This window comes from Camelus bactrianus, chromosome 7 (genome assembly GCF_048773025.1).
Source record: "Camelus bactrianus isolate YW-2024 breed Bactrian camel chromosome 7, ASM4877302v1, whole genome shotgun sequence".
NCBI classification, from domain to species: domain Eukaryota; kingdom Metazoa; phylum Chordata; class Mammalia; order Artiodactyla; family Camelidae; genus Camelus; species Camelus bactrianus.
The window spans coordinates 17,794,224-17,820,515 of NC_133545.1; the positions used below are offsets into that span (position 1 = coordinate 17,794,224).

At 37.0% G+C, this 26,292-nt stretch overlaps 1 protein-coding gene across 6 annotated transcripts in view; it reads left to right on the forward strand.

Moving 5' to 3' along the window:
- The window catches only part of CHCHD3 (coiled-coil-helix-coiled-coil-helix domain containing 3), a 257,733-nt gene that overhangs the window by 57,059 nt on the left and 174,382 nt on the right, over positions 1 to 26,292 (forward strand). The gene's annotated exons all lie outside the window — the stretch shown is intronic.

Genomic DNA, 26,292 nt, shown 5'->3' on the forward strand with positions numbered 1-26,292 from the left:
CATGTTAATAAGTGGCATTCATTAGTAATATGCTCACTTAAAGAAAATCAGACATTACAGTACGTGTAAGGTTGAAAAAACCAAAATCCTCCATAATTCTGTCGTACAGAGATAACCACTCTTGAATATTTTATTCCTTTAGATTTTTTTCCTGTGTACATACTTCTATATTATTGTTGTCATTACTGCTGCTTCTAATAACAGCCGAAAGAATGTTCATTAAAATGTTTTTGTAATAGAAATCTGGAAGAAATCCAAATGCCCATCATGGGGGACTAGATGCATAAATTCTGGTATCCCCCTACAATGGAATATCAGACAGTCAAGTAGATCCTTATGTGCGGATTCAAAAAGATGTTGAAAGGTTATAAACTGGAAAAAAGCAACATTCACAATAGCATAGATAATTTCATTTGGTAAAAGTACAACTTTTTGAAGACTTAAAGCATATATTTATTTATAAATACATGGGGATATGTTTTAGTCCAAGATAGAGTCAAGTGCTTCCCATCTGTGGTATTTCTGAAATTTGCAGATAGCACAAAGCATTATTATTATACGGTTATATAAATGTCTTTCACGTGCACAGTGACTACCACCAGTAGATGCTGAGTGTGTATGAGTGTGTTTTGGATTGCTTAACTAGTTTGCGTGAGAGATCTAAATGTAAAGAATATTTGAATTGGATTCTAGTCTTCACTGGCTATAGAGCCTTCAGCATATAATTTAACTTTTTTGGGCCTTAAATAATTCACCTCTAAAGTGAGAGGTTTGTGAAATTCTCTAATATCTCTTTTCTTTTGATGAAGTGCTAGGCTAGGCCTGAAATGTCTGGAACAGGACATGAGTTTTAAATTAAGACCACCATTTTCTCAGTAATAGAGAAGGCTCCTGGCTAAAAATCAGGATGTAATTAGCACAGCTAAAAGGGTCTACGCATATTTCAGTAGTATCCCATGTAGCACTTTATAATTATTTAATTGGGTTAGGTTGATGAAGTATATAATTACATAGTGAAGTTTAAATATTCAAAAAAATTCAGATTATTTTCATTAAGAAGCAAAGAAAATCAATATGTTATGGTAGAATTCCTTGTCTTTGAAATTTTATTATTTTTAATTGAATTTTGTTTTAATAAGGATTTTTTTGGGTTAGACTTTCATATTTACTTTGCTTATTATATTTCACATAGGATTTTTTTGTCTTCTTTTCTCCCTCTATGCTATAGCCTTTTGTTACAATAATTCTCACTGTGCTGGGTTTTTTTTCCCTCCACTGTTAATTTAGCTCCCATTTTCTCTCCCCTGTTCTATGAAAGGTAGAGGGCAGATGAGAGGAATAAAAGGTGCCAATGAGAGCCAGTTTCATAACATGTGGACTGGGCTTGGCAGCCTAGCTATAACCTTGGACAGATGACTATTGATAAAGAATTTATTTTCTGTCACCTTTAAGGAGAGCAGAGGGTGGTACAGTCTTTCTATTGTTTTTTTCTTTTTTAAAAATGTTTTGTTTGAAGCCTTCTTCATGAAAACTTCCAGCTGTCAAATCTTGGCAAAATGTGTGTGTTTATGTATAAGATAGTTCTTAGAAGAATCAATAGCTATTTTTTTTTTCTTGTTTCCTTTTTTCAACCAGAGAAGAAACTTTAGAAAAAAGCATTAAGGAAGTTTTCTGTGCAGTCTTTCAAACAACTTTTTGGAGAAACAAAGCAATTATACATTATTGTATCCAACTTTTTGGAGAAACAAAGCATTTATACATTATTGTATCCGTTGCCCTAATTGAATAAAGCCTTAGAACCAGTTTTAGAAAATGATTCCTTGTGCCATTGTATCGTCACTTGTCCATGCCCTGCATACTAGGTCTTCTCTTTTCACCCCAAATGCACATATCACTGTCGGTGAGTTCTTAAGCACTTAAGATTGGGACATAGGCACATGTTCTTTAAAGAATCCAACTTGTACAGAAAGGACTTTGAAAATCATTTTGATTGTGATATTTTTTCTTATAGGATGTTTATCATTTTTAACCTTTTTATTATGGACATTTTAAAGCACATTCAAAAACGGAGAAGAGTACAGTAAACCCTATGATCCATGACACTGTTTCAACAGTTCTTTTCCCTTCACTCTACCTGAGTGATATGGGGAAGCAGTAACATTTTTAATAGGTTGGTGAGCTTCATGGCAGGGAAGTATTCTGAAATATTTTCTGTCAGCCTTGCTTAAATAAGGACCTTGCTTCACTTAGGTTTTTTTGAAAGAAAGACTGGAACTTAACTCTTGGAAAGCAAGGAAATTTTTAGAAGCATGTTAGATAGCTCAAAAGAATCAAAAGGAAGACAAGAGAACCCCTAGGTAAGGAGGAATTGGGTACTCCAAAAACTTACACAGTGGAAAAGAAGTCATTCCCCCAAAGGAAATCAGGATGGTGTTTCTGTAATGAAGTGGAACGGATGGTGGGTGGCTGAATTTCATCGAATTGAAGATGCCATCGATTTTAAGAAGCATTGTATTTGGTCTACCACTAAGAAAGAAATTGCTGCAAATAATAACACAGTAGTTTATCTCTTAGTATTTTCTCATTGAAAGAGCTCATTAAGACTGACTTTGAATTGTTAAAAACATCACATGTGTGTTCATAAAAAGGAAAATGTAAGCAAAATAAGTAGATTAAGGAAGTGTTGTCAACTGTGGGAGATTTTGATTTCCAGGGGACATATAGCAATGTCTGGAGACATTTTTGGCTGTCACAACTTGTTAGGTGTTGGCATCTAGTGGGTAGAGGCCAGGGATGCTGCTAAACATTCTGTAATGCACAGGGTAAACCTGAACCACCCCCGCCTCCAACACACAAAAAACAAAGAAGAATTATCTGTCTCAGAATGTCAATAGTGCTGATGGTGAGAAACCCAGGGTTAAGGGACTCTCAAAACCTGTTCACACCGAGTCTAATTTTTCTGGATCACGCTGTGACTCAGGGTCTTGATGTCTGTGTTTTTCCACGCAGTATCATCGTTCTGTGGCGACACAGCATTCCTTCAGTGATTGCTCTGCTGTTGTTCTTGGGATTTTTCCAGGCTGCTGACACCAGCTTTGTGAATTTTGTTGCTTGTGCGCAAGCTATGACAACTGTGCAGGACCGCTGCCTGGCAGATGACGAGTGTGAGATGCTTTTGGGCGTGTGGACATGTGGATGAACAGGGTCCTGAAAGTGTTTTCGTCAACATAGCCCATATACACTCTGGACCGTTATGGTCTCTGTTAGGTTGGAAGTGATTTCTTAAGTGTCTGCCTCATCTCCCACCTCACGCAGAAGCCGTTTTACAGCATCTCTGACTGGTAGTGCCACACACATTCACACCCCATTCAGAAATCATTTAAACTGAAGATACTTGATTAGGCCATTTACAGTTTACCTGAACTCCTTTAAGTCTCCACTTCCTTAAATCTAAGATGCAGAGGTGGCCTAATTAAAAGTTACTTTTGAGGAGAGGGTTTCTATTAGGGCACAGTGATGATGCAGCTAATTGTAAGCACTATGACTGTTGTTAGGTTCCCGTTTCTAAAAAAACATTTACACATAGAATCTCAGTTCAGCTTCTCTTAGATCTGATTCTGCTTTATGAGGATCTTGAGTGCTTTGATGTTCCCCCTTCCTCCCCCCCAAAGTCACTGACATAATATTAGTACACACACTAAAATTGTTGGGTCTAATTTGCAATCACAGTTTGGCTTATCACAACATCTAATGGATGGAATAGTTGGTGTATCGGGAGTCAGGAGCAATTAAATGCCCTGTCGGCAGTCTGTTTTTGCTGCGCTGCTGTATGGCGTGTTTTGGATTATAGCTGATCACGATGCGCTGTAACTATAGCAGGTCAGTATAGCGTGGACACAGTATGCCACAGTTTGAGTATAGACTTAAAATGTGATTTACTTCTCTCCTGTGCCCTCCCTCCAAAAGTCAGTCTCTGACAGCAAGAAAAATGTGACTGTTTCTGATCTCTGATCTTTGGCATTTGAATTTCACCTCTATACCTATAAAGGCAAGTGTAAGTGTTTCAGTTTTAATAACCTTTTCCAAGAAACCAAGAAGGGGAATAGCTACTTGATGTTGTAACTAGCTGTGCTTCAACTAAGATTACTTGCTTGCTGTTTTTAGGTGCACATTAGTTGAGATGTTACCCCATTTTTAATTACTTGGAAAATTACATTAGATCTGTGAGACTCAAAATAATTAATTTGGTTTAATAAGTGGTTTAAGAAATTAGTCATAAATTTCTTCAGCTGTGTGGGTAAGTTAGAGTATAGCACAGTCCATTTATTTTTCCATTTATCACATCAAATAAGGGCTTATGTCACTAAATAAAAGCTACAAACTTGTTTGTGCTTTTTTATTTCTCACAGTAAAGGTGACATTTATAGGAATGATACTGTCGTTTAAATCTGTTATATATAATAATTCATTTAAATTTTATTATTAGATATTATCTGCCTTTGGAGGAAAAAGCTGAAAAAGAAAGGAGGAAAAGAATCCAATAGAGAAAAACAATGTTTTGGGAGTTAGCATCACATCAAAAATATTTAATGTAAGAAATAATTTATCTAGCGTGGTGTCTTTCTGGTAAACAAATATTTGTTCAATTGAATGACTGAATGAATCATTAGGACTAGAAAATCTTGACAGTCTCCTAGGAAGGGCAGTCTGCTCCATATACATGAACATATACATTCTACATTACGTTAAAAGCAAAAATTATGCTTTTAAAAATCAGACATTAGCTGCAGACTACAGGTACTAGATACTTGTCTTACAAATCTTTGTTTTAAATTAGTTTTGTGTTTAACATTATTTTCTAGTTGTAGTCACAAATTACACAGTTGTTATGAAATTACATACCTTCAACCTATAGGTGACCTCTAGATAGATAGTGATTTAAAAAAAAAAAACCTTTCAGGAAACAGGCTCTATTGATCACTAATATTTATCAATGGCTTTTATCATGAAAATGTAGTTTTTAAGTGACCTTAAAGATCAGTTGGCAGTTAATATTTTCTCATGGCACTCAGCAAAACTATCATAGGCAATGAATCTCACTTCTAATTTACAAATATTTGCAAGGAAGGTGATTACAGAAGTTTGAGTTGTGACCCCTCTGTGGCATACACCTGATGTCCAGGTATAACCTGTACCACCCTGCTGTGATGTCAGCATATTTCCCTGAGTCTGGGTCCCATAGGCGTAGTGGGCAGTTGGTTGGCATTATTTACAAACTATTTCTTTATGTGCTGTAACATTTAAGAGATCGTTCTGTTGTGTAAATGTCCCAATATGTTAGGTTAATTTTCTATTAATGTCATTGAAGCTATTTTTTTTTTTCAAGTGCACATGTTGAGGGGGAAGGGGTATAGCTCAGTGGCAGAGTGCATGCCTAGCATGCATGAGATCCTGGGTTCAATCCCCAGTACCTCCATAAATAAATAAATAAACAAACAAAACAAATAAAAAAATTGTGTTTCTGTGATTTTATTCCTATACTTTTCTGTTTCATTCTGCTTAAAAGTGAAGACCTAACTCATTATGAATGTAACAGGAAGATCCCATCCTCCAGCTAGTACTTTTCCCTGGAAGATGATTGCAAGTGCTGTGTATGTACTAGGTATTGGAATCTCTTGCCATCTGCTACTTTCACCTTTTTTCTTCAAGTGGCACTTTTCTATTTTTAATAGAGACACTGCTTTCTATAACCAATAGTTACAGAAGGTTGGATTATCCAGTTTGTGTTTTATTCACATCTCTTTACTTCTTTTTCTAAATCCAATTTTCTTTCCTATTGACGTTATGCTGTTGTAGACTCCTACCCTGAATTCTGTTTGAGAAGCTATTTTTACGTGGTAGGAATATTAAACCTGGAAAGTCAGAATCAATCAAGCATGCCACAGAAATCTGTAACTTTTTTTTTGATTGGTTGTAATAACAACTGTGATGTTCAGCCACTTCTTGTTCAAATGTTTCTTTTGACAGTAATTACAGTGTTTTCTCTCATGAAGCAAGTGTTTTAAAGTAATTTGTGCCCAAGTTGGTTTCTGTACTTGGAAGTTTCTAGGAATTGGTTTCTGAGTGTTCCATAGTTGTAGGAGTTCTTGTTGAAGTTTCTCCATTACCCAGAACAATCTCAGGGGGAACAGGGGTTGTAATGTACTCTATAAAACGTAGACTATTTTTAAATCTATTTTTAAACTATTAATATTTCTTGTCAGTGTTGTCACTGTTTTATAAAAACAGATGACTCAAATAGACATATGTACAGTTTTTCAGCCATCAGTAGAAGCAGGACTTGAATGCCCTGCACAGCCCTGCACTCTACTGCTGAGATGATAGAATCATAGTCTCTCATCACCCTGTAAACATTTATTCAGAGGGAACTGGACAGGGAACTCCGATACAAAGCTGATTCAAGGGCCATCTGGTTATAGTCAGGACTAGGGATTTAGAGCTCTGTCAGCCCTGCTCCACTCCTTTCCCTTCCTGGAAACCTGGGAATCATCCTTACAGGCTCTAATGCTAATTAGGGCTTAGTTTGAGAAACGTCTGGTCAGGATAACTTTCTGTCATACGGGGACGCTGTGTGTGTGAGGAATAGCCTTCTCTTCTAGATAGCGTTTGTTGGGTAGACTCAGTTTTGTTTCCGTTTTAGAAGGTGAGTGGGCAGTGGCCTGACGTCCATTTCCTTGAGCCTGGATGTCCACATTTATGGACACTGGTTCACAAAGGCTGGGCCTTCCCCTTCCTCAGTCTGGGTCTTCTGGGAGCCACTGCTGATCCTGCTGGTTCTGAGTGCCATGTTAGAGGGAGTGTAGCAGGATGTGAGGTTCTTCTCTGGCGGTTCACTCTGGCAACAGTGGAGAAATACACAGAGAGGGTCCTCCCTTTCCTCTCTGACCTTAACAGCTTTGTCAGTAGAGCTTCGAGCTGAAAAGGAGTGCTGGCAACATAGCTACCTTACCTAAGGAAAGCATTGCAAATAATAAGTAATAATAAATAATATATAAATAATGAATAATAATATATATATAACAGTAATATCTTAGCATTATAGTATTTCCAAACATTGACACGTTTTCATGTTTAAGTAATATCTGCCCCCCCCCCCTTTCCTGGTTGGAGAAGACCGTTAAAAAGAGAGTAGCTCGTCTTAAGTTTCTGATAATTTATTGAGAGAATCCATATTCTTTTGCATCCTGTTCTTATCCAGAGCAGCTCTTACTTGTCTTTGATGAAAACTTTCCTCACAGGTCATAGCTGACATACACATAGAACATACACACTGAGCTCATATTATGCTATGAGAGCCATTTCAGAGTACAGGACTCATATGCCCAACTGAAATGAAAAAATATAAAAAAATAGGTGTTGGATTCTTGTATTTACTGCATGTTCAGTGCCGTTCTGAGCCCTTTATGTGTTTTAACTCATTTCATCCTCACACCACCTCTGTTATCCCCACATTATAAATGAGGAAAAAGAGAGAGAAACTTGCTCAAGGTCATATCTCTGTTAAGTGGTGGGTCTGGGATTTGAACTCAGGTCTGTGAAGTTCATGCACTTCACCATCCCGCAATATTCTGTATGTATTGGGAATACTCTTTTTAAAGTTTTTCATTTCCTATGTGGGAAGGAGTAACAAGCATTTACTTGGACTTTTACCTCTAAACCATTAGTAAATAAAAGATCTCTTGGAAATGACCTCTGTTGTGTGCTACTCATTACATTAGATCTGTGCAGCTGTCCTGGATGGTATTTTTAAAACTTCATGTATCTTAGGACCAAAATCTTTTGAGAATTTTAAAGTTAATATTCTTTGTTCACATTGGCTATAACTTACTATTAAATGCTTGTTTGTGCGCACATTTTCAGTGATGGTAGCAGTTTGAATTTCTTGTTAGCTTAAGACTGGGACATTTTTCTTAATAGCACAGCAGGGGCAGGGTGTGTGGAAGCAGATGGTGCCCTGCCTCATGGACTTTAGAGATGAGTGGCTGCTCCCCGTCAGTGAGACACATGTGTGCCCAGTATTGTTCTTTGGAGTTCAGTGGAGCAGTTGGGCCCGTCCCTTGTGCAGGGAGCAAGGAGCAATAAAGAGACACAGCATTTACTTTAATAGATGATTGTGAAGTGGAAATTATTTTGCATTTCTCCTTCTATATTCATCCTTAGCTTTTTTTTTTTTAAGAGACTTTAACTCATTTTCTTATTTTGTATTGGTTGTCTTGCTTGATGTGTTGGGTTTGGTTTGTAGTATTTGTTACTATTTATTACTACTTTTGTGTGATAAGGGTATTTTTATAAGCCATCACATTTAGTCCACAAATCCACATATTTTTAAATCAATTAAAAAAAATCTAGCTAGTGGGACAATGTGCCTTTGAGCAGAAATACAGTATTTCTCCACTGAGTAATGTGCAGCTAGCACTGGGGCAATTTATTAGTTATATACTGTTTACCGCTACTTCCTTACACAAACACTGTGTAGCTCCTCCAGGCTGAAACCATTTTATTTGGAAAATTTTAAAGTTACTGCATTAAAATGATTTTAGTATGATTTTTGGCATGAAGTATAAAAATTGACATTAACCATGTAAAGTTTCAATCAATGATTTAGATTGAAGTTCCTTCACAACTTCTTAGAATGGATCTCTTAAATCCTTTGTGGCACAAATTTGTGGATGATGATTAGAATAAAACAAAAATTCTTTAAAAATCCATAGATTATAGTTTTGCTTTTCTGACAGGTTGATGGATTAAAACCAAATCAGAACAAAACCGAAAAAAGTTAATTGAACCCAATAATTTAATACGGGAAATGTCTGTTTATTTAAAAACTGTCACCCAGCTGTTTCTGCAATTTTTATTATTGCTACAGAACGTGGTAGGTTTGACTTAGAAAGGTCATTCCTCAGACTGATGAAAATATGTTATAAAATTTACAAAAGATATATATGTATCTATTGAAATTCAGATAATACACAAGCATAAAAAGTTAGTCATCTTTCCCCCTCCCTCCCCTCCATCATCCTTGTCTTCCCCCCACAAAGTCATTCACACATTTTACTGTAGGAGAAATGTATTCTTAACAGTGTTTTATATAGTTTTTTTTAACAAAATGAAATTGAAGTACTAATGTTGTATAAGTTGCTATTTTCCTCCCCCTGTGGTCCTCTTCCTATGTACTGTATATGCAGATCTTGAGTAGAGTTTAAATCTGATAATATATACCATATAGGAAAACTTTACCTTACCTAAGGAAAGTAATGCGAATAATAAGTAATAATAAATAATATATATAAATAATGAATAATAATATATATAACAATAATATATAGTAATAGCTAACAGGTTTTGAACACTTCTTTTGTCCCAAGCACTAGTCCAGGTGCTTTGCACATAATGATCCTTTAATCCTCACAGCAATCCTAAGAGGCAGGGTCTGATCTGGTACCCTCACTTCATAGATGAGGTGGCTGAAGCACAGATTCACACTGGCTTACAGTCACATATCTAGAACACAGAGGAGTTGGGACTTGAACCCAACCAGTCTGGAAACTGAAGCCACACTCATCATCAGTCTGCTAGATGGTATCTCAGAGGCTAAATTGTTTTCTGGTCCAGCAGTGATGTTACCTGTTATATGTTAGTCTGAATGCTCTATCTGAGGCTCTTTTGATGTGATTTACTGAAGATTTGTGTTTTTCAGGTTTTGTTATAGTCAATTTTGCCTTGTTTGTGGAGCTCATTAAATAAGGAATTTAGTTTTGAAAAGATTTCACATTGAAGGGACTTCTGGGGTATTTTTTTTTTTTAATTCACATGACTTTATTTTGAAATAAAACTGTCAAAATACTGTCAAATAGTAGGTGAAAATTAATATTTCTGTAGATTTTGCTGTAAAATGTTGGAAATAGTGTATTTCTTAATGAATATACCTGTCAGTTGCACAATTAAGTTTTTATAGACTTAAAGAGAAGGAGCCGAAACTATTGTCCAAATGAGTTTCTGTAACTTAACTTGTTTATACAGCCCCAGGTAGATTTGACTTACAAAGCACTTTCCTCAAACAAGTGAAAACTTGGGTGTAAGTCTTAACAAGTTGAGAGTAACGTGTCAGAATTTTGACTATTTCTTACTCCCTCCTTCGTGCCTTTCAGTCTTTACTTTGAGAATATATTGCAAATTTATTTCTCTCACCATTTCCATCCCTACTTAGTCTAAGCAGTTGATTCTCAACCGAGGGAGATTTTCTCCTCTCCCCCTGCATCCCGCCTCCACGGGACATTTGGCCACATCGAGAGATCTTTAAGGCTGTCAGAACTTGGAGGGTGCTACTGGCATCTCGTGGGTGGAGGCCAGGGATGCTATTAAACATCCTGCAGTGCACAGGACAGCCTCCCACAACAAAGAATTGTTTGGTCCAAATGTCAGTAGTGCTGAGGTTGAGAAACCCTGTCTAAGCCATTATCATTTTTCACTTGAACTATTACAAAGTCTCCATGCAGGGAGGCAGTCCTGTCCCCCAGATCCTGCTCTCCACAAAGCAGTGTTAGTGTGCTTTTAAAAAATGCGTTTCGAATCTTGGCAGTTTCTTTGCTTAAAATCTTTTAATGGCTTTTCATTAGATTTATTGTAAAATCCAGATATTTCCCTTGATCTTCTGGTCCTCGGCTGCCCTTGATGTTTATATACTCACATCTCACCTCTTACCACCTTCCCGTGGAGTACAGCAGCTGCAGCAGCTGCCAGACTTGTTTGTGCCTACGTGTGTAGCTCTTTGCCTAGAATACTTGTATTCTATATTTTTTTAAGTGAATTTCTTAAAAAAATTTTTTTTGGCAGAGGAGGCAACTAAGTTTGTTTGTTTATTTTAAATGGAGGTACTAGAGATTGAACCCATCACCTTGCTCATGCTGAGCACGCACTCTACCACTGAGATTTGCTTTCCCCCTAATCCCATATTCCACATTTTGTGTGCCTGCCTCCCTCATACTGTTTAGGGTTCTTCTCAAATAATCCCACAGAGAGGCTTTTACTGATTGCTTTATCTAAAGGTTCTTTCCTGTCCTCTCAATCTAGCCATCCTTTCTCTGCTTCATTTCTTCATAGCACTGTATCTGTTTATTGATTGTCTCCTCTGCTGGATTATAAAGGTCTACCAAAGCCGAAACTCATTGTCTGTCATACAGTAAGTGTCAACAAGAATGCGTTAGTAAATCACAGTAAAATTTTATGGTTGTGGTAAATAGATTAAAAGAAATAGAATTTGTCCAAAAGGAAAAACAGACGGGAGCATCATCATAGGGCTGCAGCAGCTACCAGTTAATGATTGCCTACTGTTTGCCAGGTGCTGTGCTGGTAAATTTGTGTATATTGGCTCTGAACTTGCTAGGAGCCTTCTGACGAGTCCTACCTTAGCCTGCTTGCTGGTCTGTAAGATGATGCACCTCAGATTTCCCTAGAATCCAAAGCAGGGTGACCTCCCCACCAAGCCAGGGAGCAAATGGATGTGGTTGGTGTCTCTGCTCACTGTGGGTTTATTCTGCAGTCAGAACGCAGCCGGGTGAGGCTAAATCCCTTGCCCAAGACTGTGTTACTGACAAAAGCCAGCCTTGGAGTCAAGCCCAGTTCTCTTTCTCTCCCAGCCCAAGCCTCTTTCCCAGCATTTCTTCAAGTTTTCCTGGCTCTGATCAGCTGCAGTTCATGTCTTCCCTTCTAGTAGGCTTAGCTGGCTTCCACTTTTGATATGGGGACTGCATTTTGAACTCCAGAGGCAACAGTTTGTTTGGTGTCAAGTGACTTGGGCAAAAATACTATTTTCCATCTTGTCCTGAGACAGTTGCTTAGTCAACAGTATCTAAAAGTGAAAACGGACTTTATGAGAATATAGTGTGGGTTTTGGACTATTTTTATTAGCAACCAAAAACATATTCAAAATTTGTAACTATAAACATGTAAACTATATAAACTATATACTGTGTTGTTCATTCATATGTACAGGAGACTGACCTGTATGTGGTTTGTCTCAGTCTTTGAGCCTTGAATATTGGGACACATGTCAAGAAGCCCATGGCTCTGGCCACGTACCTCTCACTAGTTCCCATGAACCCTGTTGAGGGTGACCAGTTTTCCTTTGAACGTGTGGTGCTTTAAGTTCAAGAGGAGCCCAGAGTCACATGGATTTGCACCCATTACCTGGTGTGGTGAGAGTTTTTGGTTGAAACCTGAGGGACCATCTCTTCCCTTATTCTGCTTTCCTTGGCCGTCCTGCCTCCTAGGAGTCACTGCCTACTCAAGGTGCCAGGGGAGGCAAAAGCCCGGGGTGGCTGGTGGTGGCAGATTGTTCTGAATTTCAACTTTGCGGATTATTTTGTTAGTTAATACTGTCTTGTGCGTCATGCTTTCTTGTATTTATCCTCCCACTGCCTTTAAATGCTTTTTGTGTATTTTTTGTTTTTTTTAAATTATTTTTTTTCATTTTCTAGCAGCTTGTCATAAGAAATGACACACACTCAGCAAACTCAGCCTTCAACAGCCTTTTGCAGACAAGAACAGCACATTCACCAGTCAGGGAACAAAGTGAGAGAAAAATGAGGAACAATATTAGAAAAGAACCCTTTGGGAAGCTGCACAAAAATGTTATATTAAAATCGATCCCAGGGCTTGACCTTTTGTGGTAGTGTATATTTTAAAGCCTTCTATTGATTCTCTTTTAATAACATGTTTATTCTAGTTTACTGACATAAGCCTAGGGAGAATACAAAAAGAAAAGAGCAAATTCTTTATCATGATGGTCACATGAATTTGTCTTGGGCATTTTTTATGTTTGACCAGTGTTATCTTTATGTATTTAACATATATCATTCTTTCTCAGTACAAGACTGAGAGATGTTATGAAGGTCGTAAAGTGATTTTTTAATTTACTTTTATTGAAAGTATGCCTAGCCTTGCTGTTACATATATGTCCCCCTCCACCCTTCAAATTAGAATTTCTTGCTTTTCTGCATGTGTGTAGAAGACAGCAGAGTCTTCATTTTGATTTTTTTTTCAAATCCTGAAAACCACTGATAGTCTAAACTGCCAAGTCTGGGAACATTTGGTGATGGTTCTCTGCATAAAGACAGCCATCTTTTACTGTATAACTAGTGGCAAAATGTCAAAGAATAGGAAATCTCCATACATGACCCTTTTGGTCACTCAGTCTTGTTTCAAAGACAGAAATATTCATTGCTTTTCGTAGTGAGGGGCCATTTGTACTTTGCTTAGGAAGGCAGTCCCCTGAAGAGTGTTGTCCAGTCATCAGTTGACTGCATTGTGTGCTCATCTGCAGTTTTTGTCCATTAGGAACAAAACAGGATTAATTTTCTTCCCTCATTCAGGTGATTTTTCCCAACAAACAGATATTAAAAGGTATCCAGAACAGTAGGAAGGACCTGAAAGATACACCTGGAAAGGTTATCCTGTAAATGGCAAATTAAGTGAGATTTCTTCCTGTAGAACTTCAAGTTAATAGGCTTGGGGGAAAAATAGCATGCTTGGATCTAATTTGCAGTTTTAATATAATAGTCCTGTTGTTTATGGAACATCTGATATCACATGTTGAGAAGCCAGGCAGCAATTCCAGGAAGGCTGTAATGAATTAGAGGACATATTGAAAGGGCAAATAAATTAATCAAGAAGCTAAAAGAATCAGAAGATTGGGAGGTATGTATTGTAGCACTGTATGGAGAAAGCTCAGCAGAGATACAGCTCGGGGTCCCTAAGGAGGTCTGGAGAGTTACTAGTTTCCCCTACCTTTGAGCCTTTAAATGTTGCAGGGATCTGAGTCAGCAGCAGCCATGAAACGGCCACCTTCTCGTGTCCTCTCAGGTACGTGATAAGGGGAGTTGGTTTCTGAGCACCGACTGTGTTCCGGCCACTTCTAGAATCTGTCTCTGCTTTCTTCTCCTACCATGTCCCATAGTCGATTCTTTGTTGTGGCCTGGCCTGCTTTTCTGTTGGTCTGTCATCACCTCACCTGCAGTACCCTCCTGGTCCCTCAGAATGTCTATGGGTAAAAGCAGAAGTCACCAGGCACATGATAATAATAAGTGTTTTTTCTGTTTACACTGTATAGAAAATTAGAGAAATGCAGCTAAACAAAACACAGTGAAAATTGCCACAATCCCACTAATTCACAGAAACCATTGTAAATATTTTGGTGCACAGGCATATGTATGTAGGGGGAAATAACAGAATTGGTGTCATATTGTCGCCATTGTTTTCCTGAGCTGCTTTATTTTTGTCATTAAGCTATATCATGGGCATGTTTTGTCAATAGATAATTTCATGGCAGTTCACTTCACATTTAGGTTTCCAAATAAATGGTTCAGAACGTTTCACTGTTATGAACACACTGCTTTGAATATCTTTGTTATTAAATTTATACATATTCAGTATTATTTCCTTAGGGTAGATTTTTACAAGTGGAATTACTAGGTCAGAGGTTATACAGAATATTATTACTGCCAAATTACCTTTAAGAAATTGTGCTAGTTAACTCATTACCAGTATGAGCCTCTGCTTTTGTCTCATTGTTGCACATTTTGGGTCTGTGGTAATAAAACCGGGGCTGTGGTGCATGGTGCCCACATGAGTATGCCTTATCATGTCTGTTTATTTGGCTAGTATTTTCATTAATTTTAGATGGCTAGTGGTTAGGGGGATGGAGCGCATAGTCTTTTTGTTGGTCTTGTTGCTGAGGGAGTACCATGAGAGTTTGAGGCACCTAGTGAATGAATGAGCTTGCTAGATCATTTTGGATTACTGTTAAGTCACTGTAGTTTAAAAGACTCAATTTAAACTGTAGCTCAATTTTAATACTGTTCTCTTGTTAGCTGCCTATAGATATAAAAACCTGTCACTGAGACCTGTGTACAACTGATGTGGTACAACAGACGGATAATGGTGAGCGACAGGGTGCAGCGGGGGGACTTCAGTTGCCCTGGAGGGAACTCAGTGATATTTCTACAATTGCCCTAATAGATCTGGCCAAAATGTGATTTAGTTAACTGATCAGCACCACACATTATCTGTGAGTGTATGATTGTGTCATAAGATCGGGTGGGAACAGAAGAAATAAACCAGCTTTGAGATAGTTGTAGCTTTATAAACAATGGCCCCCACACAATATGCACTAACTTAATATTTGTTGAATGTTAAATATGACCATACTTTCATATTCTGAAGGATAACATGGTGTTTGCTTTTTGCTTGCTACAAAAAGAGAAGAGGAAAATGGAATAAATTTGAAGACTGAAAAGAAGAATCTGTTGCAAGTGATGTGGGTGACTGAATTCTAGACTTAAAAAAAGTTACATCGCTTACGTTTTTTTCATTTCTCGATTCTCTGTAGTGACCTGATTTTAAATGTATAATTAACAGTTATTGTTATATTCTAAGTGTTCATATTATTGTCCTAAAGATAAAACTAAATGTTTTTGCTGGAACCTTTCTTGACTTCACAAGATTAGTTCATCATTCAGGTTTACCCTGGGGAATGAGCCTTGAGACGTTCATGCGCTTTACTCTGACACCACGTAACACTGACCCCACAGAGTTGTATAATCTATTTTTAGCAGTAGTAAATATGATGGTTATTACCACAATTGCTTCTTCTGTAACTGTCAATGTCTTGAATAAACTTCCTCCTTACTACAGACATGACTGCGGAAGTTTAAAGCAGAATCCAAACAGACTTCCTTCATTTTTCTGTATCAGGTGATTAGACGCCATAGGTCACTGAGCCGAAATAAGTATCTGCATTTGAAACTTGTAATTGCCAAGTATTGTGCTATTTTTAAAAAGTCTCTTTTGCTCCTTTCCTTTCCCTACCCCAGATCACATTGCTTTTTCACTTACACTGTCTTTCACCTGCTACTTGATTAGTCCAGTGTCTTTAGTTGTTACCATTCTCTTCTTGGCCACGTACCATAGATCACTGTCTGCCATGAGGTAAGTTAACCTTACCTCTGGATACTGTATTAAGTCTTGGTGCCATTTGAGTTTTATCCTCACTTAATAAGTAAGACCTGAGACTTTTTTTTTTTTTTTTTTTTTTTTTTTTTTGCTTTCACGGCCCACCTTTGCTGTGCAATCCGCCCTACCTTTCTGGAACTCTGAAGCTACTCTGGTATTCTCCCTCAGGAGAAGGGTGTGTTCTTTGGGGCTGCTGTAACCAAGTACTGCAGACTGGGTGCCTGAAACAACAGAACTTTATTTATTCAGTCCTGGAGGCTGGAGGTCCAAGATCAAGATGGTTAGCAGGGCTGGTTTCTCCCGAGGCCTGTCTCCTTGGTTTGCCCATGCCATCTCCTCATGTGGCCTTTTTTTCCTGTGTGAGGGCATCCCTGGTATCTCTTCTTATATGGACTTCCATCATATTGGATCAAGGCCTCACCTTTTGGCTGCACTTAACCTTAATTAACCTTTTAAAAGACTCTATTTCCAAATACAGTCAACTTCTAAGGTACTAGGGGTTAGGGCTTCAACATGTGAGTTTTAGGAGGGACATAATTCAGTCCATAACAGATGGATAGACTAATATACATGTCAGATATATCCATCAAGTATATTTGGTTAGATACTGTACTGTTCTATAGTTCTTCCTCAGCAGAAATGAATTCTCCTATTCAATCTTCAGAATATCTTCTAGGTCCAAAACTTTGTATTGATTTTCTAATGGAAGTTATTTTCATTGGGACTCTCAAGGGCTTGGGAGTTTAAAAGGGTTAAGGTTAGGATTTAATTGATTTGTAAAAATGATGTTATATGTTCCTATTCATCTATTTTTATCTAAGCAGGTATGGCTGTGGTAGTAAAACAAATAGGCCAAAGAGTAGCCGCTCAAATGTGACAGATTATTGTGGGCAAGATCTTGGTTGAAGCACTGAGCCTCTGCAAGTGTAAAACAGAAGACTATCTAAATTTGAGCTTGACAACTAACTACAAATTGTAGTGCCTTGTCATGGTAAGCAAGGAGGGAAGTACAGCCACTGATGCCTCTTTACTGTCATGTATGAAGGACAGTGACAAAATGATCATTCCCTTATTTATTACATTTTTGGGGCATGTGAGATAATTAACTAATTTTATGTATTTCACATAGATAAAACTAAAAGCTCAGTGGTGGTATTTGTTATTCTTAATTTTGCTTTAAAAAAATAATGCTTTATTTTGTCTTCCTGTGGGAATGACCCAATCTCAGAGAGGTTAATTTACCTTTTGAAGCCTATTTTTAAAGCAAACAGGCCTCTGGGTATTTTAGGAGCATGTCTACCAGTTCTATGTTCTGTTATCTCTGTAAACATGGATCTTAATATGGAATTTTAAAGAATTCGTAATAATGACAGTTTCAAGTTCTAGCAGTCTTCTGCAAATCATGTCGTGTATTGTCTTTGACAATTTATCTTACTTGAGAATCTGCTGAGGTTTATCTTGATTAATTTTAATATATAGATCCTTAGTGCTCTTAGGATTAATTTTTTCAAAAACTATTTGAATTGGTCTCATTGGTTACTTTTTTCACCACATTCCCAGACATATACATACTATGATGCCTGAAAATTCAAAATGTGCTTTACTTTTCAGTGACTTAGCCATATCATTTTATCCTGGAAACCATAATGAAACTTATATCAGGGTCACTCATTTTCACTTTTATTCTTGCTCAATCACTAAATGAATGCTAAGTTAATATCATTACAACATTTACTGCCAATATGAGTGTACTGTGTATGAAGATTTAGGAGGTGTCATTATTATGTGACATTAAGTGGAAGAGCAGTTTTAATGAGAGTTGTATAGATACTTGAAAAGAAAAAATTTATAAATGTGCCCCTGTTTAAATAGCACTCTCATTCTGAGTTAATTCTATTAAAGCAAGTGAAACATAAATTAGGAATTAAAGTAGTGTTGTGGTTGTTTTTTTGGTAGCGCTTATCTTTATCCAGGTTATCTCTGTATAAAGAATACTTTCTGTGAACTATTAAGTACTACAAATAAAATTATTTTAGTACTATGAAAGTCTCATGGATTTCTACCATTATTCTAAATACAAATCCACCTAAATTATGAGGGAGAACAGTAGGGGACAACATTATGGAGTAGAGATCTGATCTGAATGCTGGCTTTGCCTCTTAGTGATCTGTGATCCTGAGTAGATGATTCACCCTTCTGCACTTCAGTCTCCTTAGTTATGGAATTGGGTTAATGAGAATACCTACCTGATAAGCTTGTTTTTAAATGAAGATTAAGACGACATATATAGAGTACCTGGCACACATTAAACTTCCAGTACAAAATGCTTATTCTTACAGAGGACTCCTTTCTTTGAACTCAAGAGCAGTAGAGTGTGGTGGTTAAGAGTATGGTCTCAAAGGTCAGACTGCTTGGGTTTGAGTTCCAGTTTTATGGGTTACTAGTTTATAGATCACATAGCAATTACTTGACTTCTTCAAGGGTCACTTTCTTCATCTGTTAGATGGAGGGCAGTAATAACACCCACCTTGGGTTATTGTTAGGGTTATTTTGAGGATTCAGTAGGATATTCCATGTAAAGTTCTTAGCACAGAGCAGTGACTTGCACAGAATCATAGTAAATGCTCTGTAAATGTGATTATCAATCTTATCTAACTATCCGTTCTTACATCCATCTACCGATCCATCCATTTCAGAGAATTAATTATACTCTAGTTGTATAGTGTTTTCTTCAAATACTCTTTCTCATTTCTTCTTGCCTTTATCCTTTCTAAGGAGTGTAGAAAATCTCTATATTGGTGAAAATGCAGGAAAAAAGCAAATGAAGCTAGATGAACTTGTTCTCTTCTGCATGAGCTATTGATTGTCTTTTTCCAAGGGTGTGCCCAGGTCTAGTCCAAAAGTACCAAATGGGAGAAGTGAGAACTTTTTTCTTCTTTTTAAATCAACAAGTGGGTTAAAAACATCAGCTTGGCTTTTAGTCTGAAAAATATTCCTTTTAGTCAATTAGTATTAATTATAAAATTGATATTGATGTTAAGTGGTAGTTCCTATGTATTGGTGCCTTCACTTTTATTTTGCTTACTCAGAAAATCCTTTTCAAGCGCCAGGAGAACCTCTATAAAGTCTGTGGGCCTCAGGTGCTGAATATTGCAGTGTTATGTGTGGGGGAAAGGGATGCAATTTTGTTTGACTTTTAAAAGATATTCTGAAAGGGAGACCCAAGTGATGAGTGGTAGCCACTTCTGCTGATGTAAAGCCCTGAAATGAAGATAGTCAGTGGCACTGCACATGAAATATGTAATTTTAAGAGTTCTTACTTAGGGACCAAGAAGGTAAATAACATGCAAGGGTTGGATGAAGACCTTAGAAATCAACAGTGAAACAGTAGCATGCCATGAGCTGAGAACTGATGAAAGAAGTTTTTAATGAGCACCGTCCTACTGCTTTGAAATTTAGGAAGAAAAATACCTAACTTATGCCTGGATATGCCTTTGAAACTTTTTGTACCCCTGTACTAAGCACTTGAAGTGTGGTTGGTCCAAATTGGGATCTGCTCTAAGTTTAAAATACCTACCAGATTTCAGAGACTCAATATGAAAAAAATATAAAATATCTCTTTAATAATTTATATTGATTACGTGTGGCATTGGTAATATTTTGGATATATTGGGCTAAATAAAGTACATTGTTAAAATTAATTTGGCCTGGTTCTTTTTACTCTGTTTTATGTAGCTTTTAGAAAATTTAAAACTACATTTATAGTTTGCATGATATTTCTAATATTCACTGTTTGCTCTAACATTTTATTTAAACATAATACATTTGCATGAAAATATTAACATCACAAAAATGAAAAAAGCTAAGTCCAGTACCTCATCCCACACCTCAGTGGTAACCATCATTAACAGTTTCTTAGGTATTCTTTCTACCATTTTCCTAAGCATTCTGTTCTGCCCTTAAGTACATTGTAAATTAGAGAATAATCATAAAAGCTGCTATAATTTAATATAGATTTTTGGATTGGGGTGGGTGAAAAAGTACAAAGTGAATACCTGCCTTTTTGTCTCAGTTATTCACACTTGAGAAAAGTCTAATTACTGAATCCGTGCTACCTTAAAGAGATACTGTCATTACCTGCAGGAGCAGGACTGGTGCTTAGGAGAAATTAATTAATTTTCATTGAATTTGTAGCATCAGTTCTTTCAAATGGTTTAACAAAAAAAAAAAAAAAAAAAAAAAGGACTCTTCTTGGCAGTGGTGGTAATGAAGATCTTACAGTGACCTAAGACTGTTATCTATCATTGGCAAACTTTTAAAGTTTTCTGCAGTATACATTTGAAAGCAGTTTTGCGTCTTTTTGAAATAATTGTTGATATAATTGCTGATCTGGTAAAAATGGAATAGAGTGAACTTAATTAATAGCATTGTATAAATGTCATGATATAAAGGAAGGAATGTTACTGTAGTTGATGGTAGAATTACTGATTTTTTTTTAACATTGTGGTTTGTACACTTCTAAGCAGATAATAAATGCTCAATAAATACTTTAATCAATGACTGAAACATGTTATATCAAATAGATTAATAAAGCATTGAGTGTCACTGATAATTTGTCTTTTTATGAATGAAGATTCTTGATAAACTACCAGAATATGACATTAATGAAAGTTTAGGTGAGAAAATATTTCATTTGTAGATTTGTGTTAATTCTTCTATTATTTTGTGCTTATTTTCCTTCTTTATTATAGAAGCTAAATGAGGCAACATAAAAATTGCTGTTGCCTGTTCTGTGTTCCAACCACCACATGTGATCATGTTATGTGGAGTCGTGTGTGCAGGCCCTTCCCAAGAGCATTACAGGTGCTCAGGAAATGTTACTTAGATTTTTCTTTGTTTACTCATATTGGTATTGATGCTTTTTGTTTGACCTAGTGCTTACCAAGTTCTTTAATTTGATTCTCTAACAATTGTGTTACTACGGTGTTACTGTGCCCACCTTCCTATGAGAAAACCAGCAGCTTAGAGAGGTTATATTGAGAAGATCAGTATGTGGCAGAGTCAAGTCTTAAACCCAGACATTTTAAGTTATATTTTAGTCATTATTGACATGGCTGTTATGACCTATAAATGCAGATGAATGTTGGGAATTGAGTCATATTTCCATCCTTTGACTAGTGTTTTGTTTCCAAACCACAGTAATATGAAAATTCCAGTTAGGAGTGCCTTACAGTCCTTTCTTCACAGCTTTGTGGTTTGGGGTATTATTTAACTGGTTTCAGTAAATCCTGCTCTTGTTGCCCTTTTAATGCTTATTTTTAAGATATAGTATCTGCAAATGAGGCAAGTCCAGTAATTGTGCAGATTATCCATTCATTGGATTAGATTCTAATTGTACTCTAACTTTGAACCAAGTTCTCTGTGAGATTCTTTAGATTAGGAACTTCCCTTTATAGAAGATGTGGAGGTAAGTCGTCATTTGGTCTGAACTTGCTACTTGATTTGTTTCACATATTTATTTTATTTTTTAAAGTTTAATTTTTTATATTTTTGGGGGAGAGGTAATTAGGTATGTATTTACTTATTTATAAATAGTGGAGGTGCTGGGGACTGAACCCAGGATGTTGTGCATGCTAGGCATGCACTCTACCACTGAGTCATACCCTCCTCCCCCGTTTCATATATTTTTAAAAAGAAGAATAATCAAATTGACATGTTGATACAACTGGCAGATTTGATTCCTAAATGTATTTGAATGTAGACCACACAGTGTTTTCTTTAAAACTAACCCTCACTTTTTTTTTTTTTTTTTTTTGGTACCTCTTGGCACAGATGTGTGAGTTTCTAGTAATTTAAAAATTCTGGTGAATGACACTTGATAAATGGTGTGATATTGTGAATACTGATAAGCACTAGAAATTCATTGGCAGAGCATCAATTTCACACCTGAGACACCTGCTCAAAGTTTAGGTTAAAGGTTTGCCTGGAGTCCAGAGTCTCTTTTACAGGTCTCCTGATAAATACAGTGATTCCAAACCACATTTTTCTTCTGCATCAAATCCAGGCAGCATTTTGAATCATTAAATATTAAACCTTATATTCAAGAACATTATTCACTCATTAATATTGCATTGCAACCTAAACTGCATTGTTCAAAACATTTTAGGATGTTATGCAAGTCTGTCAAAATACATTAACAAACTTAGTCATGTTGAACTAAGCAAAAAATGACAAACTGTTTGCACCACAAATGTGTTGTCGTTGAATTTTTGTACAATGTAAGCATTTTGAGTTGGGATGTTTGGAAATCACTGTAAAGATAAAATGGATTGCAGTAGAAGACAGAAGGAATGAATATTCATCTTCCATGTAACATCTGCTATATATCTTAATGAAATTTATAGTTATCCCTGAAATTTTTATTCCTTGACAGTATTTATTTATCTTCTAAATTATTTTAACTAGGAATTGATTATGAGTTAGTACAATTCCAGCTGCTTATAAAACTGCAGTCTCTAATTCAGGATCCATTTTTCCAATCTCCCTGATGGCTATCATCTCTGCAGAATCAAAGCTAGGTCGGCTTCCTGTGAACTGTAGAGGAAACTTTTGATATTCGGCTGGAGTGTAAGAGAGTGATTGAGTTCAAGCCTTGGTCTCTGTGACACAATTTGTTCTGGATTGCCGTGAACACATCTGGTTTCTTGCTGCTTTTCACAACCCTGTTAGTTACAGTGAGAAGCCATAAAATTCTTCCCAGGAAGGAAAATGATAGCATTTTTGTGTCTAAAATTGTTTCTTCTTAAAAAAAGAAAATAAGTCCTTTTTCTCACGCAATAAGGAAAATTCAGATAGCAGAAGGTTTGAAAATACACAGTTGCTGAGGAGATAACATTGTTTTTGTGCAATGGCAATAACATAGCTTCTGAGCTTTATCTCAAGTATGGTTATATTGATTATATTATACCTTAGTTGATTATTGACATTTAATGGATTAGAATTTAATAAGGAAGAACAGTAAGAATGAAGGTTGATGTTTAATCCTTGATTACTAGATTTTTTTGAACAGAGAATGGATTAATTTTCCTGTGACATGTGAATTAAGAACCATGCATGTAAGGATCCAGTGGGCTCATCTTGAACACCTACGGCTGTTATTTTAAAAATGATAGAAATGGGCATTGTGAGGTAAATAATGAAGGTGGCATAGTGACTTCCTGCTGGCTGAGAGTTAAATTATTCATTTTGTTAGTTTAGCTAACATGGTTCGTGCTGCGGGGGCTTTGGAGCACTGTGTCAGTGACTAATATTGTATAATTAAAAAGCCTCAGTTCCTCAGGCCTATAACATAGTAGAAATTTAGAGCTGGTTGTTAACATCATGGAAGGAGTTTTCTTTGTGTAAGCACATGCGATTTACCTAGTCATTTGGAAGTTTTTATGTTGTTAGACATGGGTGTGACGTGGAGGCAGTATGCCCACGATGTATTCAGCTGTAGTTTATCTTGTAATTGCCTTCCCTTGTTGTGCTTCCACACCACAGTTTTTTCTTCTTGAAAGGCTGCCCTATAGTAAATGGTCCGTTTGAAAAGCCTGGTGAGCATACTTCTTCCTTACTCCAATGTTGAATCCCTTTTCCTTCTCTCCCCAAATTATGGGGGGTTAGTGAACGGGTTTGGGAGGATCGCCACCTCTGTAACTACTAAATTTGCAGGCACTATATGGGCATTTATGCCTTTGCAAGCAACTTAAATGCTAATTTGTTACCTTTTCAGCCTTAGTAACTCTTAAGGGAAAAAGACCTAACACAAACCTCTTCTGATTTTTATGTTATACACAGAATTTTGTAGTCTTGCGCAGTGTAACTGTAATCTTTAGTTTCTGTTTCCTCATATAATTTAATTTTATATGCAGATTTGTACCTTTGGAGTAGCACTGTAGCTGTATTTGTCAACCTCAGGAGTCTGTGAGTGGAAAAACAAAAGCGTGGAAGCACATTCTGGATGATCTGTCAGCCACTTGTTGCCACGTGACATCAGGACCTGAGTTTGCTGCTGCAGCTGTGTTAGGGCAGACTGAATGGTGGTTGTGCCTGGCATAGACGGATGCAGAAAGGGCTTTGTTAAGGGAGGGGGGAGCAGCTAGACGTATATATTAATATTTGAATCAGAACATGGAACATTTTACCTCGAGGAGCTTTGAGTAAGCATTTTGGTTCACACACGCAAGATCATGTGGTATAGTGACTAGCACGTGGTTTTTGGAGTCACAAGTCTAGGATATGAATGCCACCATATAACTTTCCTACGTGGTTTTGAGGAATTTATTTCACTTTTCTCAGCTTTGATTTCTTAAGCTCTGACAGGTGAATAACAACTGCTCTGTGGGATTTTTGTGAGGATTAAATGAAATAATGTATGTAAACCACCTGTTAAAATACCTGGCTTAAGGAGGTACTCCATAAATGGTAGCTACTAGAATATTACTAGTTAAATATTATGCATTTTTTTCATTTAAATGGCATGGGTTGTATGTTAAAATCTTCAATACTAAAAATAAGTTAAATGGATTAGAGAGTGAAAGGACTACGTGGGTCTGAGTGTCTTTCAGTGGAGTGAGTGGGACCTCTGTCAGGGCAGCCGCCTCAAGAGCAAGGCCTCGGTGATCTGTTCTGACTCCTGCTGGTTGATTCCATGTTCTCACGCTACAGTCTACATAGTAGATTAGCAAAAGGTACTTTTTTTTTTTTTTTTAAAAAGGTACTTTTTAGTGCATTTTCATTTCAGGCGACTCCATTTGTTTGTTTTCATCATTGATGTGAATTCTGAATGGTAATTCTTATTCCTTAAAGTATGCCTGTGATTCAACTTGAGAGTCACAGGTGAGAAATATCAAGGGGATGAACAGGAGTCACCCTGGAATGACAGTGGGTAAAGTCATACAGAATTGCACATCGTTTGCTCTTTCGATACATGTTTCTGCTGTCCCATTTTATGTTTAAGGTGAAAATTAAAATAAAGTGAAATCCAATATACTGCTCACTGGCTTTCAGATCAATGTGTTTTTATTAGAATTTGTTTTTTCTTTAGCCTGATTTCATCAGGAATACCAGAAATAAAACATCTGCCAAGGAATGAATTTTTAGCTGATGAATAGAGTCAGAGAGGCATGAAAACGGATTGCTGTCATCTAGGGAGGATGCATTGTTGTGGGGGTGGGGGGTGGCGGTGCTGAGGCTGTCTGCAGTACTTCCTGGGCAGACCAAGGTGACTTAAACAGAAAGATGAGCCTGGTCTCATGGGAAAGGCCTCTTCAACTTTTGATATTTCTTTTGAGGTTACAGAGTAGTTAAGGTAAAAAATATAGGACCGTCTTTACTCAGAAATGTGACTGATGGAGATTCTTTTCTAAAGCCTGTGTTTAACCACCTAATAATAACAATTGTGGCTGTGCTCAATGATACAAAATTTGACTGTTTATCCTTTCATTGGGGTGGGTTTCAAATAGTATTTTGGGAACAAAATTGCTTTTGCAGCCTTTACTCCTTGGGAGGCGGGTTGTCCCTCTGTGTTGCATACAGCTTCACTTGCCCTTCAGTTTTACAAAGAGGATACCCCTCTTCTCTCAGCTAGGCTGACCTTTTACAGCAGTTGGCTGAGCCTCTTTCACCAGCGTTATAGAACAGGTGCTTGCCATGGAGTTTCATCTTAAACTTACTACTGTGTGGTACTTTATCGGAGCAGTGCTCTGTAGTATAGGTGGGCCTGTCTTCTGTCCGTTGATTCCCCAATACCTGTCCTTTGGTTATGCCAGGTTATTATCCCTGAGCTGCAAAACCACACCATGTTGTTCTCTCCCCATGTAGAATTGCTCTTTGATTGTGTTTTGGTGTTAGTTTTCCCCCGTATGTATTTAGAAAGACTTCACAGTGCTTATAGTACAGTGAGGCTATGTTACACCTCAAGGTTTTTTTGGTGGGGAGAATGCAGCTTACAGTGCAGAGATGATATAGGAAAATATTTCTGTAAGAATTAACGTACAGTGCCTGAGGTTGCCCCATCTAGCACTTTTTGTCTAATAACTCTGCCCTAAAATGCTTTATATAATCCTTCAGTGTTCCTTTTAAAAGATAAAATAGAAATTTTAAAAGTGGAGAGGATTCTAGGGAGTTGGTGACTTCAAAACATCTCCACTGTCCTCTCATTGCAATTTTAGTCTAATTCTC